Source organism: Camarhynchus parvulus, chromosome 14, assembly GCF_901933205.1.
Source record: "Camarhynchus parvulus chromosome 14, STF_HiC, whole genome shotgun sequence".
NCBI classification, from domain to species: Eukaryota; Metazoa; Chordata; class Aves; order Passeriformes; family Thraupidae; genus Camarhynchus; species Camarhynchus parvulus.
Genome location: NC_044584.1, coordinates 9579852 through 9598534, shown reverse-complemented (window position 1 = coordinate 9598534; position 18683 = coordinate 9579852).

The window sequence follows — 18683 nt, the reverse complement described above, 5'->3', positions numbered from 1 at the left end:
AGCAAGAGGGAAAGCTAATTCTTTAAGTATCAGGAATGTGCTCATTATGCAAAAATGACAGAGCAGATCCACATATTCAAAATAAGTATATTAAAAATCTCATTTTAGCTCCTGTAGGACAAGTGCAATTGCAAAATTGGGTGCAATTATATTTCTCTTCCCACCTATGGCATATTCTTTTTTGAATATGTATTTGTTTGAGCTGGTTGCATCTAGAAGCATGGAGTTTCCTGTGATTGAAAAAGCAAATTATTATCACTACCAGCTTGTGATACTTTACATCAGAGCCTGGCTCCAAGGTTGTCTGAAGTGACTACAAAGGCTCTTTTTGAGTCCAGCTGGCTTTGCATGCAGGCAAGGGCTGGTCTCTTGTGCAGCCATGCTAGGCATGTGTTAATAGCCACACAAAAGAGGGCACAATGCAAGTGGGGCTGTTCATCATAACTATCATTTAATCCAAATAAAATGATGAGCTGATAATTGGATGTCCTTGCCATGTCTGCCCAGAGCCAGAGCCCCGGGCAGGGTCCCTTTCATCCACACAAATAAATCAGACAAGGAGTCTGCTGTGGGCAAAGAGATTAATCTTTGGCATGAGCATGAACAATAGTGGAAATAAGTGTTGCTCATGAGCCCATTGCTCTGTGTCTGACTGCAGAAATATGCTTGGTGCTTGCCAATGAAAGGAGCTGCTCTTTCCTACCCTTACAGTAGCATTAAAGATTGTTGAAGTTCTGCATGCCCAGATTTATGAAAAGGCCCTGGTGGGGAAAACCTGACTGGGTCCAAGACAGCTGCTTTCATAATGTACATGCTTCCACTTCAGCAACATAAAACAGAGGTGGAGGTGTAAAACCAAACCCAAACAAGGACTGGGACTTTGGAAAGAGACCTGGAGAATGGACTGACCCAGGTAAGGAAGATGGACAAAGTCTTCCATGGGAATTTAGCTGCAGGAGTTATCCTACAGTATGTTTTTCAATTGACAGCAAACCCTAAATGCCAATCCCTATACTATCTGGAAAAGCCTAACCTTTTTCTTAAACTCAAAAAAACAGGGCTTCAAAGACCAAAAGTCAGATGAATGGTAAAGAAAAGAGCTTTTTTTTCACAGGGGAAAAATTATCAAGAACAAGAAGGTGATGCTGAAAATGTTCATTAACAGAACTGTTCCCTAGCATGTGGCCTTACAATATTTGAACTGAAAATCCTGTTCACTCCTGCCCAGCCTGCCCAGCTGTGGTGCCCTGGCAGTGATGCTGCTGCCACTGTTGGGGTGTTTGGGGTCCCTCTGGTACTGCCCTGCACGGGTGACATCTGCTCCCACATCCAGCCCTGCACTGTGCACTGAGCAAAGCGTGGATTTTGTCTGCTGGTTTAATCTGTTTTTTAACTGATCCCATTACCCCCATCTCCCTGGAGCAGGCAGCAGCCCTGCCCTGTCAGGACCAACCAGGCTGGATCTCCACAGCCCCTTCGTGCCCAGCCTGATCTTGGGGAGCTCTGGCTCCTGCACACACCAATTCTGCCCCTGCACACACCAATTCTGCCCCTGCACACACCAGTTCTGCTCCTGCACACACCAATTCTGCCCCTGCACACACCAATTCTGCCCCTGCACACACCAGTTCTGCCCCTGCACACACCAATTCTGCCCCTGCACACACCAATTCTGCTCCTGCACACACCAATTCTGCCCCTGCACACACCAATTCTGCCCCTGCACACACCAATTCTGCTCCTGCACACACCAGTTCTGCCCCTGCACACACCAATTCTGCCCCTGCACACACCAGTTCTGCTCCTCCACACACCAATTCTGCCCCTGCTATGCTGCCAGAGGAAGGGAGCTGCTGCCTGCCTTCTCAAGGTGCTGTGTAATTCATGTCAGCTGCAAATCTGCTTTTCAAGCTTTGGTGAGCCAGGATTAATTGGAGTTTGGCGTTGCAGGTTCCCACTTGGCTCCATTTTGTCAGTCACATATTATGTGTAATCTGAAGCCAGCTATTTTTTCTTCTATTTCTTTTGCTGGTCCAACAATAATTCTCTTACCTTTTCTCTCTCTCCCTCAAGCAAACAAGTTAATGACCACGTTTGCTGTTAATTATCCCTAAAATAAGTGCAGCTCCATAATTTGAGAGTTGGAATGTCTTTAATTTAATGAGAAGCAAACTTAAAAGAAAAAAGCAGACCAAACAAAATGTAGCATTTTGAATAGTACAATATTCAGCATCTGTGTCTCTAATTTTATATCTGGAATGAGTGTTGAAACCAGGGTGATGGGTACCAGTGAGACACTACAGCAAGAATGCTGGTTACCTACATGAGGAGAAGAATCTCTGTCAGATTATTCTGGGGTTATCATAAATATATGCAGAAATAACAGAAGACAAAATTAGCTGCAATTGTTAACAGAGAACCCTGTGTGGAATAGGAAGGAAAAAAAAACCAAACCAAGAAGCACATTCTGGGACTATTTCTATTTCTACAAAGAAGACATTTATAAGATCTTTCATCCTCACCATCACACAAGAGGAAGGTTGTCTGCTTTCCAAGGTTTAATGAGCAACACTTCTGAATACTGCTGTGGACTTAGAGACCTTCTAATGAGTATGGTGCCAGTGGAAAGCCACTGCCGTCCAAACTGAAAGAAAATATTACTTAAATAACAGAAAATCTAACGTTCAAGGCTGTGCCTGGGAAATCCAAGAACCCAGCCCTGCCACAGGACCATGAGGCTGACACAGACTGCAAATTCAAGGTATTTAACTGGGGCATTAATTGGGTATTTAATTAAGTTCTGCCCCATGAGGTGCCTGGGCCCTGTGTTTGGTTCCTGATGGGGTGCTGGGCCAAGTCCTGCTCTGTCTCGATTTGTACCTGGGAATAATCAGAGGGGATTTGTCAGAGGGGAGAGATCAAGGTGGCAGAAATCTGAAACAGTCTGCTCTCCTTCTCAAAGGGTGAAAGAAGGAGACAAGAGTGCAGCTGAAATCAGTTTTCTAAAAGAAAATTAACCAAGATAGGTGATTGGTTTTGGTTGTTTTTTTGTTGGTTTTTTTTTTTTTTTTTGCAATCTATTCTTGATTTCCCTAATTAGTTGGGACCAGCAGCAGCAACACAAATAGAGTGTGACATTTAGCTGGACAAAAAAGCAAGATGAACTTAGCTTCTAATTAGACCTCCTGTATGAAGACAAAAGACATTTTCCAAAATAGCTAAATATTGTACTTTAATCCATAATTAGGGCAGGATATTGCCCCAGAGGGTCATGAAGGTAAGAAGACATAGACAGGCAGAGAGGTTTTATATAGCTGGGTTTTTTTAAGAGATTGTTAAAATTGTCACTAGAAATTTACTGAAAAAGACAAGTTTGTGGGCAGAAGAACCACAGAATGAGGGAAAAAAATGCCACAGGAAGGAAGAAGAGTAATTCTAGGAGTAAACAGCTACTTTTAGAAAATACCATCTGTCCTGAATATGAATTTGCCATATACTATGACTCAAAAGATTTTTCCATTGAATTCCCAGGCTGGCCTTTGTTCAAAGTTCAAAATCTTAACCTTACTTAGATAAGGTCACATCCCATCATTAATTCATCCCTTCATCTGGAGCCAAGGGTTGCTGCGGAGGAAAATCTCCATTTCCAGAGTTCGTTTGGATTGCCCCTGTGATCTCATGGTGTCACTGAGTTTTTCACCTCCATTTGTCCACTCTGGAGCCTGGCAGGACCTGTATCCCTTGGGAAGGGTGTGGAAGCCTGGTCTCACTTGCTAGCGCACGTGGAAGATAGAGCAGCATGTAAACACCAGGGGTCACCTGACAGCAGATGCTAAAAATATGATATTTTTATCATATTACAGCTGGCAGAACATGGACAACAGGCAGGGATGGAGCAACCTTTGCCTTTGGTATGGAAAAGTTCCTGGGATGTCCAAAATGCGCAGGGGAATGAACCAATTTAGGTAAGAAAAATATGTTAATAAACAGCTTCACAAGCCATTTATATTCAATCTTCTAATTACCCACAAACACTGGAGGTGGGAAGTTGTCTTCTGAAATATGTTATTCTCCATCAAAGATTGTTTTCTTCAGGGTTTTCTGTGATATCAGTAGGAAATCAGAAAATGAGAGGGAAAACAATTAATAGATATAAACATCAATCAAGTTGGAAAACAGGCCTAATGATTTGATCCTTTGAGGGAAGGAGGCAGGCTTTCATCCCTAAGTCCTAGGAAACTCTTCAAGGAAGAAGAAGAGAGCAGTGAAGGAAAAAAAGCCAGACCCAGTTGAGGGTTACATGGGAACAAGCTTAGACAGAGACTGTCCCCAAATGGCCTTGTTAGGGACAGAGATTTTCCCCTACATTTTCCCTGGAAAGACTTCCCTTTGAATAGGAAAATTGAGTTAGGGACAAAACCAAGCAGGGACAAAACCAAGCAGGAACATCTCGGGCCCTCTGCTGATCAGAGTGACCCCAAAGATGCTTTAGAAAGTCTCTTTTCCCAGCCCAGCTGTTGAAGAAGGAGTCAGAGCTCTTCAGTTCTCATTCTCAAGGTTGTTTATTGTTTATTATCAATAAAATTCTTTCTCTGGCCAGCTGAGGTCCGTTCATCAGGTCAGACAGAGGCACACTGGTGTTATCTTTTTATACTAAAAACTACATGTACAATATTCATCATAACTTCCCAATACCCATCACCTATGTTAGACAGTGAGCTTCTACTCTAAACCAATCCAAAAGTGCCACCATCACCAAGGAGATGGAGGCCAAGAAGAAGAAGGAGAAAGGCTGGACACGTCCAGATTCCTCCATCTTGCCTCCTGAACCCCCATTCTAAAACCCCCAAAAAATCTATTTTTCACCCTGTGACAGACTAACTCTTATTCTACTTAGACTTTTGTGGCTTGCAGACCTCATATAAGGTTGGCAATTTTTTTCCATGGGTCATAATCAAAGTCACAGGTGTATTGGGCTCTGTGCCAGGGTCTCTGAGCCCCCTGGCAAGGGTTCAGGCAATCCAGGGCAGCCAGAGGGATGTCCTGAATTCCAACAGGAACAAAGAGTTCTCTTGGGTCCAGCCAGTAGTAGTTCCCCACACCCTTGCAGAGGCAAGAAGGGGATTGTCCCTGTCCCACCCTGCACATTTGGAGGGGCCCAAACTGCTGATGCCTCCTGTCACCCACCCAGGCCAGCCCCAAAGAGAAGGGCAAGAGTGCCCAAGAGGGGTGTGTCCCACCAAAAGTCTCTTGTAGTTCATCCTGGCTTAACGTGGTTTTTAATAGAGCCCTTTTTATCTGAACGTGATAGGGGACAATGGATCCAACAGCAGAGAGTGAGAGTGAGGGTGAAAATGCTGGGTTTGGCTAGAAAATCAAGCAGCAGGTGCTGTTCCACAGTGTTTGAGGTAAAAGTGACCTTGTCTGGAGATTGCTGAGTGTGATGTGGCACATCTGGGACACAGAGCTTGGCTGATTCCTTTAACTCTGGTTTCGCTGTGCTGGAACTTCAGTGTTTTCCATGAATTTTCCACCTAATTTATCCAGACAGACTGGTGATTACAGTTTTTTCTTCATTTCCTTGTGTCAACTCAGCAAGTCCTGCTCAGGGGCTCTGCTGCTGAGCAGCACTTTTCCCCACCAGTGGCTTTCTGGCTTTAAGAGGATTATTAGTGCAAAAAACATATCCTCCTTACATTGATGTAATGGGCATTTCAACACAGCCTCACTGAGTTTTCCAGCACCAGCTGCAAACACTTTTCATGCTGGTGGCCACCCATTTGGGTGTTCAAAGTCAGATGTCCATGGAAATTCTCCAGTTGCTTCCTATCAGCCTCAGCCTCTTCCCTCCCCCTGCAGAACTGGAATGGGGATGCCCAGGGCTCACTCTGTGGTGTGGCTGTGGACACACACATGGGCACTGTCCCTCCTCCAAACCCTGCTCAGCAGAGGAGTCCAACCACAACCTGCTCCTGAGCAGCAGCACAAAGAACAAATGATGTCTTTCAGCATGGATGGAAGGAGGGAGGGAACTTCAGGGAGCCACTGCTGCTCTTAATTAGCAGTTCTCTCCAGCAGCTTGTCTGATTAATGGCTGCAGCTCATGCTGTGCCTGTAGAAAAGGTGCAGGGAAGGTGCTTGGAAAGTGCTTTGTCCCCCATAATTACTGTGGAGACTGGAACAGTTGGCATCTCTTGTCAGAGTAAATATTTCAATCCTTCCCCCAGCCCAGCTCTGGGCAAGCAGCACAGATACCAACAGGTCCTGGGGGCTGGTTTGGGTGCTGGGACATGCTGGGGCAACTTCCAGGCCACACCAGGCTGCTGAGCTGGTTTCAGAAATGTGGGGTTGGGCACGTCAGGGAGACGTGAGTTGAAAATTGTGTCCTCCCCACCACAGATCTTTGGGCATAAAGGTGAAGGTAATAACAGTCACCAGCCACAGATTTGGAGATCTTGTCAGAAAAGGTGTTTCACCAGCCCCAAACATGGCATTACTATGAACAGGAATGCAGCAACATTTCCCAATCAAAGTTGAATTACATGAAAATTACAATAATTTCATGGCTATTGGGACAACTCTATTCTAAACCTTGCTTCCCTCTCCTTTTCAGTGAGTTCACTTAATTGCACATTCATTGCAAAGTAAAGAAAGGTTTTAAAGTACATTTACCTTGTAAAAATATCAAATCTTCTTTAGAAACGAGCACTGGTGAATTATGAATGAAGGCATGCAGTGCTGAAAGTTCCTGCTTATACATTTTTAAATGTAGCCTTTCGCTTCTGATAATACTTTTAAAAACCCACTGGGCTGGAGCTTACATTCTACTGCAGAAAACAGCCACATTCTTTGCCACCACATTCCCTGATCTGAAGGGGCCACAGCTGCTCCAGTCCTGCTGTCCCCCTTGCAGCCTGGAGAAGAGGCAAGGTCTGAGCAAAGGTCACTTCAAAAGGGCAGGAGAGGGAGAATTCATTGGAAATAGCAATTGCAAACTGAGAAGAAAAAGTAAAGATTTCAAAATTAAAAAATTAAAAACCCACAAAAATTAATTCAGATAAATTTTCAGCTTTCTGCTTTGAGTTATTGCTGGGCAGGATGGTTGCTGGTGTGGACATGCACAACCTTGAGGTAAGAAATAAGTAAATTCAAGTTACACAAACAAGGGGCAGAAGAAAACTTCCACGTTTTCCTTTCCTCTCATGCACTGTCTTTATCAATCTTTCTCCAGAAGGATTTTCATCACTCCAGAGTTAAAGGCCAGGAAGAGACCTCAGACCAGATCTAAACCTGATCTTGCCTCTGTCAACATTTCACCCAGTATCCCCAGACTGACCCCATAATTATATGACCACAGCAGTTACCTGAAAGGCAGCTCCAGTTGGTTTGAAACCACAAGGAAGTGACAAAGTGATGATTTGCTCCCTTGGCCATTCTCCTAATGCTCTCCAGTCCACCCCAGTGCCTCCTCTCCAGCCTGAATGTGTCACTCCTGTGCTGTGTCCCCTCTCACCACGTTATACAGATCCTGCAGTCACATCCCCTTGCAGCTTTCCTTTCAGCTCAGCTTTTCCAGTTTGGCAGTGCCAGTCTCTGCTGAGCTCCTGTCAGCCCTCCCAAACCCCTCCATGCATGAACAGTCCCAGCACAGGTATTTATCAAAACAAACCTTCTCCTGTCTGCCTCCTCTCCAGTCAGAACCCACCTAGGAAATTGCCAACTTTGTAAACCTAGGCCTTATCTAGAAAATTCGTTTTCTATTTGATTGGTATTAATTATAGTCCTGTCCATGCATTTTATCTTCATAGGATTCACTCTTCGCCTCTTGGATGACAAAAAGTCCCACGAGCAGGCATGGCTGGCCTGGTTCTAGTGCTGATGTAGCAGCAGCATCCTTGTAGTCCTGGACTTTACTGTGTCCAAGCTACCCAAAAATGATTTCTCATGGGCCAGAGATTTCCTTGGCCACTTCCTCCGAGATGCTTATTATGGTGAGAATAATTAAATCTGATTTTTCCTCTAGCAGATGATGCCTAATGTTTCCTAGCTGGATGGACCAGGAGGTAACAGCCAAGGCTGTGTGAGAAGAGAGTGGCTTTCCAAATACAGAAAGTATCTTCTGGATACCTCTCCCTTTCTCATGGCTGCATCAGCTTCAGTATCTCCACCTAATATTAGTCCAGTGGTGTTGCTAGGATATGTTTTTACTTGCAAACAAATATCTTTTTTGTTTTTCTTAACCCTTCCTGCTCTAGACTTTTGGATCTATATCTCCACCTCATTCATTTTCTGTACCAAACAGCATCCAGTCTGAGCTGGCTGCTGCCCATCCCTACACACACGTTTTCCCATGTGGTGTAGGTTGCTTTTTTCACTCCAGCTGGTGAATGTATTTCATCAGAGGATTGAAAGCAGGCTTTCACCTCAAATTGCTGTTTTCTCTCTTAGGTGAAGATTTTGCATTTTAAGAATTGGCATATTCTTATTCCCATTCTCTTTCCCTTTTCTTTTGGTTTTTCCGTCAGTTCCACTTGGCAGTGATCAGCCTAGTGAAATATCTCCTTTGCAGCACAGCATATACACTACTGGGTTTGCTCACTAAAAATTTGCAGTCAGCAGCCTGTGCTTCCAAGATAGAAATACCCAAACAATTAAACCAGGTTTTGTACTCGGGTCTGTGATTATTTCCCAGTCTGACCTATAAAACACATTGCAATTCTTTGCACAGAATCATGGTTTAAAGGAAAAAAAATATAATAAAAAAATTAATATAGAACAGTATAGGTAGAAACTTAAAGTGCAAAATGTCTCAAGGCACAATACAGTACAGTGTACCAGGTTTTACAAAATATGCATAAACCAGGTGGATCAGGCTCCCACTCCTGCACTTAAGGGAATTACCAGCAGTGCAGTGTTCCAGTTTCCAGCCATTAGCAATATGCCCTCCTGTAAATGCAATTAAAAATCTCTCCCCAGAAAAAAGAATGAAAAGAAAAAAAGAAAGAAGAAAAAAGGAAAAGCCAATGCAAATTATTGTGTTCTCTCAAATTTTTTATCGGACTGCACCATCTAGAGGGCAGCAGCAGCAGCAGCAGCTTCACCCAGCTCGGGATGGTTCCAGTGATGGAGACATTGCTCTGTCCCACTGCACAGACAATACTCCCATATCCCTGCTATCATCAGGGCAGCTCTGCAGGAGCACACGCTGCTTGAAAGATTTTCCTGTCTTTGTGTGAATTGCTGTCAAGGTGAGCAAATGGCATGGCCCTGACCTGTGCCCACCACCTGGAGCCAGCAGCTGTGTGTGCGCTCTTATTAAATTCACATTAAGCTTGGTAGTGACCTCTTATTTGGCAAGGGAAGTATTTCTTGCTTTGCAGTGTGACATCTGATATATCAAACCATTAATCAGTTTATTATCAGGTTATTAACACATCCAGCCACAGCTCAGCACCAGGTCCTGCGTTTGGGTCACAACAAGCTCTGCAGTGCTGCAGGACTGGGGCAGAGTGCTTGGAAAGCTGCCCAGTGAGAAAGCACCTGGTGAATGAACATGAGCAGGTGTGTCCAGGTGGCCAAGAAGGCCAATGGAACCTGGCCAGGATCAATAGTTTGGCCAGCAGGACCAGGGCAGGGATTGTCCCTCTGTGCTGGCCACACCTCAAATCCTGGATTGAGTTTGGGGCCCCTCATGACAAGAAAGACACTGAAGTGCTGGAGCATGTCTGGGAAGCAGGGAAGCTTGGCAAATCCACCAATCTCTGCCTCCAAAATGCAGGTCAGTGTGATGTCCCAGACAGACAGTAAGTCCAAATTCAGCTTTCCCATCAGCTAATAAAGAAATCATCAATAATATTAATTCAATAACAGTTTCAACTGCTGCTAGAACTGTTTGAAATAAGCCTAGACATTGAGGCAAGAAACTTCCTGATGCAGATAGACTATGTCTTCATGCAATTCCCATTTTTGCCAGTTCCTGAATGCAATTTGATGTCACAACTTGAAACCAAATTGCTTCTGATGACCTCGTGCAATGCTGATTTTTAGGATGATTTCATTATCTCCACTGGATTAGCTTCCTCAGAATGGACAAGCTAGCTGTTTCTTCTGAATACTGAGCATTTACAGCAGTGCAGCCCCTTTGAATTGTGTTAAATAACCTCCAAATGGATAATCAGGCGCTCCTAATTGGGGCACCATTCCCACTCCAGCATGTCCCCATTTCCCCTCCCATCTCTTCTCCCACCATGGCCCACCTTGTGCCGTGTGAGCACCCAGCATGGGGGAGCTGATGCCAGAGTAGGGCAACAGGATGAGGAATCTATTCAGCTGAGTGCTCTTCCCCAAAGGTGCTGTCTTTTCCTTAGACACCCCTGGGAAATTCAGAGGTTTCCCATCTGGCAGCAAAATACACTGACAAGCTGCAGGAGAGATGTTTGTAAGACTCAGATTGCTGCAAGATGGGGAGATGTTTGTAAGACTCAGATGGCTCAAACAGCTTCACACTGTCCTAAGGAAAACTGGGGACACCCCTTCAAACTGGGGAATGGTTGCTCTTCTTTTCTTCCAAATAAAGATTGAGTTCTAAACTGCCCAGATCAGATATGAATGCATTGGGGCTGGAGCCAGGCAACAAGCTTCAGATCCAGACTTCAGCAACCAAAAATAACCTTGGGAAACAATCTTCTAAACTCCAGGAGTTAATTAAGAACATGTCTATCCCCACTCATATTCCAGGCGAATGACTCTAAATACATTTCTGGCTCTCTGCTCAATGCTGTTCAGCAAACAAACATTAAAAGCTGCAATGCTTTTATTTATTTTTTTCCTAGAATATGCTTTACCCACAAAAGATAGAGATATATAAGCCATTAACCACAAAAAACTGAGATGAATTCTGCATGCTCCAAATTTAGAGGGTTTTAGGATCCAAGATTTCTGCGGAGTTCTATTTCAAAATGCAAATAAGAGTTCATAATTCAGATACCCTTTATACAATCTTCTCATCCTGGTGCCTGATTTTTACTTATGGGATAAAATGAACAAAAAAGATGTGTTCCCTCCCAAATTGAGTTAGTGCAGAATAGCTCAAAGCACATTGTATGACTCCTAAAACTCCCATGCTCCAGTTTTCCCAACCACCAGGGCAGAGTGATGCACCACCAGCACATCTCTCTGCAGCACATGCCAGAATAGGATTCTGTGCTTATTTTAAGTGAAAATTTGCCTTCTTTGCATCCTGCATCCTACAAACCCTTTCCCCACCCCGGTGTCCTTTGTCAGCACCAATGAATCTGAGCAATTCTCAAGTTTTTTTCTGTTTGTAGGCTGCTGCCACAGCACAAATGGCCTTTAGCAGCCCAAAGCCCATCTCAGGCAGCAGAGGGGCTGCTTCAGGCCTTTCCCAAACTCCCTGAGGAAATCACAAAGAGCCACCAAGCCCAGGTAAGTCAGCAGAGAGCTCTGCTGTTGGGTGCTGATGGAAAAGGCAGCTTACAGAGTGGGATCACTGGTCCTGCAGATCACTGCTTATCATTTCAGCATGGGCAGTGTTTCTTGGGTGGAATAAAACTAGAGATAAGAAGTGAAATAACCAGGACTCTCTTGTAGGATCTGACCATTTAAAATCCCTTTTTGCTATCTTTTTATTTTCCAAATTGACTGGTATTGAACAAAAAAAAAAAAAAAAAGTCAATTTGTCAAGACTCCTAAGCAGCTTTGAAGAAATTATGGTTGAAAAAATGGTTGGAAAATATGGATGAAGTGGAAAATATGGTTGAAAAAATGTTTGAAATAATCCATATCTCACCTCCACCCACTGATCACCCTGCTGAGGACCAGCCTACAAATGGTAACCCCAAAGTTCCTCCTTTAGAGTATCATTAACAACGGGATCTGCAATTAAATATATATATAGACACACTCCTTGTTGTTTCCTGGTGACTGCCTTTGTCACCACCCACACAGCTCCTCCTGCTCTGCTCCCATTCACCCAGCAGCTGCCGTGGTGTCAGCTCCCCCAAGTCCTCTGGGGCTCTGTGTGCCAAGGGCAGCTTTGGGCTATTTGGGTGCCCCTGGGGTTGTGGCTGCAGACTGTGCTGGGGGCAGCAGAAGGGGCACAGAATAGCTCTGTTGCTGGTGGAGCTCCATGCTGCAGAATACCTGATAAAATGCCAATTTCACCACAGGGCTGGGTTGCAGCTGTAGGAAGAGATGTTGGGCTTTCTTTACTTTGGGGGCCACTCACTGCTATTGGAGCATGTGAGCGCAGAAGATGTTGGATTTAGGAATATCTTCCACAAGATATTCCTAAAAAGTGCTGACTTGGCTCCCCTGTGATTTCCCAGATTTTTGGTTTTTTTTAGTTTTGGATCATTCACAGCCAAATACAAAGTCCCTGAATCCTTGAAGTTTCATAAATTGCTGTTTGCCTGGAAATTCACACCAGCAGCAAAATACTATAAATCATCTTCTATTATTTCCCTAAAAGCATTCTAGCCAGGGCTCAAGAATTAGGACCATAATTTCTAAATTCAGAACTCCTGAGAATTATTCATAGGAATCGAGGAACAACTTGGAAAATAAAGAAGATAATAAAGAAAAATAAACTACTCTCACAAATACTCATTAACAGAGAGATGTGCTTGTGAATAACCAGCCCTTCACTTACACACAGCCAAATGAGCTGCTGCAGAAAAGGTTAGTCAGAAAATACACAGGATTTGACTCTCAAATAACAAAATCTACTCTTAATCAAGACGTGTGGTTTACTGAGATCTTGCCTATATATTTCTAAAAGCACCATACACCAGATTAATGGGAAGAAGCTGAGCTTCCATTAAAATACTTGGCTTCTTGAAGGTCCATTTTGTTAAATTCACCTACCTAAAAGACACTGAAAATGAAAAACTTTTAGTGCTACAAGTTGGCTGCAGTCACTTTTACATCCCAACAAAATTTCAAACTGATAACTGATGAAGAAAAATAATCTAAATAATAAAAAATAATCTAAATAATAATAAATAATCTAAATAATAAATAATCTAAAGTCAAAACTTAATGAGAAGAAGCAGAAAAAAAGCTGGTTTATATTTATTACACTTAACTAGCTCAAACATAAACCATGACTTCACAAACAGGCACACAGCAAAGCTCCCAACCTTGCTAAATTCAGCAGCACTGAGGACTAGCATTACTCTACAAATACTTTCACCTGAAATTACTGATGGTGAGGATGCACTCGAGGTGGCAGAGATCAAAGCTTATTTCTCTTTAGACTCTGCTGTGTGCATCAGAAAGCCTCTCATAAGATGAAAAGGATGGAAAAAAGCAAGGAGGGAGTTCACACCTCTTTAAGGAGCTATCAGCAGTAACCTCAGAATACAATGTTAGCTCTGGTTCTCTGCTGCAAGTGGCTTTCATGTGGTGGAAAACCAAATACTTGAAGGATGATAAATGGTGAACGGTGAATGGTAATTCTAATTCAGAGGAAGAGAAGGCAGTTTATGTCTGGCTTTGAGGAAAATATAATCCCATGTCCCTGACACATTAACCATCAAGTGTTTATCCTGGAAGGAAGTTGAATAGTTTAACTGGTATTATCAAAACATGAACTGTTTTTTTTTCAGGATGAAGAAAATCCTTGATAATTGAATTTACTTACAGGGAGAAATACATCAAATCAGAATTGTGAGTGAGGAGGGGTGAGTTATGCAAGGGAAGAAATCATATTGGCAATGATGAAATATTATTGTCACTTGGTAATTAAGACTTGGGAATCAGATCATAAAATGTGATCCTATTATAAAGGTGGGGATTGTGGAAAACTGGACTGTCCTGGGGGTTTGTGCATCCACAGGTTGCACCTTATGGAGAAATTGGAAGGGATTATACCAAAGAGAAACCAGTACACTGAGAACCTGGGGGGAGGTAATCCTGCACTCAGTTCTGAAGGAAGGTGGTGTTCCTGCCTGCCATCCCCTTCCCCTAAAGAAACACCAGCACTTGCACAGGGGCCAGTTTCCAGTTGCTTTTCCCCTGCCAGTTTGATCTGCATTGTTTTGGGATTGTTCATGCAGCTCCCAGAAAACCTCTGCATGGGAGAGAGCTGTGAGTAAGTGAACTGGAATGAATTACTACTTTCAAATGAAAATAAAATCAGCAAAACACATTGCTGCCTCTCCCTATCCCTCCTGCTACCTGAGGTGCAGGGTTTGTGACAGTGAAGGTGTCAGTAGGGTCCAGGAAGAGGCAGTGAGTGACCATGCCCTGCTGAGCCTGCCCTTGGCCGATCCATCAGCGGATCCTTGACTCCAACTGACCACTGAGCCTTGATTCAGAGTCCCTGCAGGGTCACAGCTGCTCCCAGGGAACAGCTCTGGGGCTGGAGACACAGACACTGCTGTGCATGGGCTCCAGCTGCTCAGAGCTCCCTCCCCATCCATCCATCCATCCATCCATCCATCCATCCATCCATCCATCCATCCATCCATCCATCCATCCATCCATCCATCCATCCATCCATCCATCCATCCATCCATCCATCCATCCATCCATCCATCCACTCCCCTCCCCATCCACCCACTGCACCACCATGGGGCATTCATTCCCTTTGCACTTGCAGGTCCATGTGTGTCCAGCCAGCTCGGGCAAAGCTTGTGCTCCTTACATTTGTTTGCCTTGAATTTGTCCATTTTGTCCATATCAGAGAATGAAATCACCCAGATTGTCTGAAATGTGTGCAAGGCAGATGGGAGGAACAGCTTTGGATTAGTTCAAATCTGCTGTTTTGGATTTGTCAAGTGCTTGTGTGACCCCCAGAAAAATCCCTTAAACCAATGAATGTGTGGCAGAGAGCTGACAAAGCACCACAGACCCAGCTCTGGCCCTCAGCTCCTGAGTCCCTAAATATTGCAATTTGTGTCTGAGCATCACTGAGCTTGAGGGCCGTAGAAAGACACCCTGCCTGTGGCATAGCTGACAGGAATCTCTGAGGGATGCTGGTACCACAGCAGCAGACCTTTGCTCAGCTGAGAATCTGTTCCTTTGCTCCAGTGCTGCTCCTCCATGCCTGGCTGACTCTTGCCCCTTCTCCTCTGGAATAATTATGATGACTGAAAATAAATGTGTGGGGCAAGTCGTGCCAGTTTCCACAGTTTAACAGCACATGGACATTTGTGTGAAAGTGTGAGCCAGGATGTTTCTAATTCTCCTAATTCTCTTGACAAAATGGTTTTATAAATAATCAGGCCTTAATTGTGTGATTCCAGTTAATGCAGAGGGAGTTAATTAACATCTGGAACAAGTTTCCTGGCCCGAGTTATTAGCTGTGTCTGGTGCAGGATTCAAACAATGTATGAAGGGAGGCCTTTAGCCAAATGATTCTGGACAGCTGGAATGAGCAATGGCCAGGATGAGGTGAGGCAGCTGTGCCAGGGCTGTGTCCATGTCTGGTAAACAAACTCACACTGAGCTGGGGGATGAATGTGGTGCCAGTCCAAGAGGTGCTCTGTGTGGCAAAGAGTGAGCATCACCTCCTAACTTACCCTCAGCTATTCCTTCTTGCCTCCAAAAGCCCCATGGATCAGGATTTCAGAGGCTTTCATAGCTGAGGCAGGAAAAATCCCACTAATATATAGGGTAGACTATATATTAAGAAAAAATTCTTGGCTGTGAGGCCCTGGCACAGGTTGCCCAGAGAAGCTGTGGCTGCCCCATCCCTGGCAGTGTCCAAGGCCAGGCTGGATGGGGCTTGGAGCAGCCTGGGATAGTGGAAGGTGTCCCTGTCCATGGCAGGGGTGGAATGAGATGAGCTTGAAGGTCCTTTCCAACCCAAACCATTCTGTGATTTCTTGGCAGGTCGCTGGTGCAAGCTTGCACATCCCCTCCTGTGTTTCTATCTGCAATCTCAGACAGAGGGATTTAATTTTGTGCTGCCAAAGAGAAGAATACCAAATCACAAGCACACAAACTCTGAACCTCTGCCTCATGTATCCATATCAAAGAGAGAAGCAGGGATATATCCTTTTAGCCACCAACACCCCTCCAGCAAAGGACAGAATATAAAATTTTAATAGTCCTTTTGGGTCAACCCAATTTTTTCAAACCAAAAGTGACTATTTATTTATTTATTTTCCAATTATTTTTTAAGCTTTTAAAATATTAAACCCATTAAATTTGGGTTTAAGTAGAAAATGTGTTAGAAAAATTGCAGAATTTCACTTAATAAGTGTCTAAAAGCTAGAGACTTGTCCACATTCTCCCTCCACTGCCTCTGAAGCCATGAATTCATGACAGCAACAGACTCACAACACTAGAGTAGGTAGAACAACTGACTTTTCACCCTGGGAATCCTCCTTTTCCTATTCTTCACTGCCAAAACACAACTGAGAATCTCCAGAACTGGATTTTCACATGTGCCTTGTGAATCTCCTCATCCAGCTAGGGCAGGGATAAAATGTCTGAGTGTCTGTAGTTGCTCACTATTTACCACCTCTGATGCAATGAATTCTCATTGAAGGTTTCTTGTCCACGTTCCTGTTTTGGTAGAAACACGTGCTGTGTTTTATGCATGAGCTCTACACTGCTGCAGCTAGAAGGCCTACAGATGAGGAATGCTTTTCCAAATAACCCCCTAGCTAGGAAATATAAACAATTCTCACTGAACTCCAGCAGAAAACCACAAATTGCGGTGGAAATTTTATTTCCATGAAGTTCAGCATGTGAACACAAAGGAGATGCAGAAGGGAAAGGAATTCAGCTGATGGATGTGGGTGAAGCAGAGAGATATTTAGGGTGAAATTCAGGTGGGCAGCGAGGCAAGCCTCATCCTTTTCCTAGGAAAAAGGGTCACCAAGTTGAATGCCATGACATCTTTAATAGGGAGAGCTAAATACCCATCCAAGTTTGGGGAAGTCTCCTTCTCCTCATCCCATATCAAAATAACTATGAGAAAAAGAGCACACAAACCTGCATTCCCCCATTCTCTTCTTCACCAGAGAGACAGATCTTGAACTACAAAGTGCAAAAAATAAAGCAGTTTACTGCTGGTGTAGGTTGTTGTTGAGGGATTCAAAGCCTGCTGAAGGACTGCACTGGTTTTCACTGATTTAAACGGAAAGAAAGAAGATTTAGGTTGAATAGAAGAAAGAAATTCTTCCCTGTGAGGGTGGAAGGCCCTGGCACAGGCTGCCCAGAGAAGCTGTGGCTGCCCCATCCCTGGAGGTGTCCCAGGCCAGGTTGGATGGGGCTTGGAGCAACCTGGGATAGTGACAGGTGTCCCTGCTCATGGCAGGGGGGAAATATGAGATGATCTTAAAATGTCCCCTCCATTCCAAATAATTCTATGATTATATGATAAATTTAAAAGGTTTGGAATAAAGTCCTAAACTGCAACCAAGTCTGAGAAATAGCAGAAGTTGTGCTGCTGGGAGACACCAGTCTACACCAGTAAGAAGATGGAATGCCAGCATTCAGTCCTAAACACTGAGGTGCTCCCTGTTATTCTGTTATCCCATAATGAGCAGTAATTCAGCCCTGTTTGGATTTATGACTTTTCTGAATTTAATGTAATACTTTCATGATCTCTGTCATAATTACAAAAATTGCAAATAACTTTTTAATATCAATGTTTAAAAAAATTAGTCAAATCTATCATGGTGTTTTTATTGCCTATTTACTATCTCAAATCAAATGGTTTACAACTTTGTGTTCTGAAAATATACAACATAAGAAAACACTAGCCTGGCAAAATTATGTTTTTATGATAATGACAGGGGTGAGTTATAGTCGCTCTAGTTAAACTGTAATGGCTGCACAGATGCTGGTAAAAAAAACTATTCTATTGTACAACATGTTCTGCCACCATAAGCATGGCACCTGCTCACTCCACCATGGTACATACAAGAGTATGTTAACATCTCTTTATGAATTTTATTTTCAAGGATTATAATTGGACCATAAACACTCACTTGGGAATAAAATATAAGCATGCAGGCTTTAAAAATTACCTTGAGAAATATTCTGCCATTTTTGCATATCTGGATTTCAGAAGAAGTTTATGAGTGATTGTATATAATTTGTTTCTGATCCTGTAGGACTCAGAAATGGTTTGTGTTCCTCTTAGGGTCTGTATGAATTTGCAGCAGGTGGACACAGTGATATTTACAGAGCCAGAAACCAAATCCTCCAGCTCTCAGGAAGAGATCATGTCTATCCCCAGATGATGTGTTACACAAATGGCAGTGGCAGGAGTTTCCTGTGTCCTGCCAAGCTGCCCCTGCACCACCCACCCATGGTCCCACTCACCCCTGAGGTGATGCCCAGGACATCAACCCATGATCTGACTGCTTTTGCTCAATTTAGCCTCACAAACCAACTGCTGAGATGGAAGTTTAATCCAAGTGTATTTCCCACTGCAGTGGGGGAGGAATACAGTGGCCATGAGCTGTAATACACATTGCAGATGTGCTAGAGATGGACAAGCGGATTACACTCATCCCTGCAAGAAAATGCAGGAATAGAGATAATTAACATTACTACATACATGACACTACAGTCCTTTGCTCTAATTGCCATTACAGAAAATTTCACCTATTAAATGCTGTCAGTAAATATGTGAGGATTTTGGTCAAAGTGTGTTGTCTGACTTTTCTTAAGCCAATTTTCATAAATAGAATACAAAG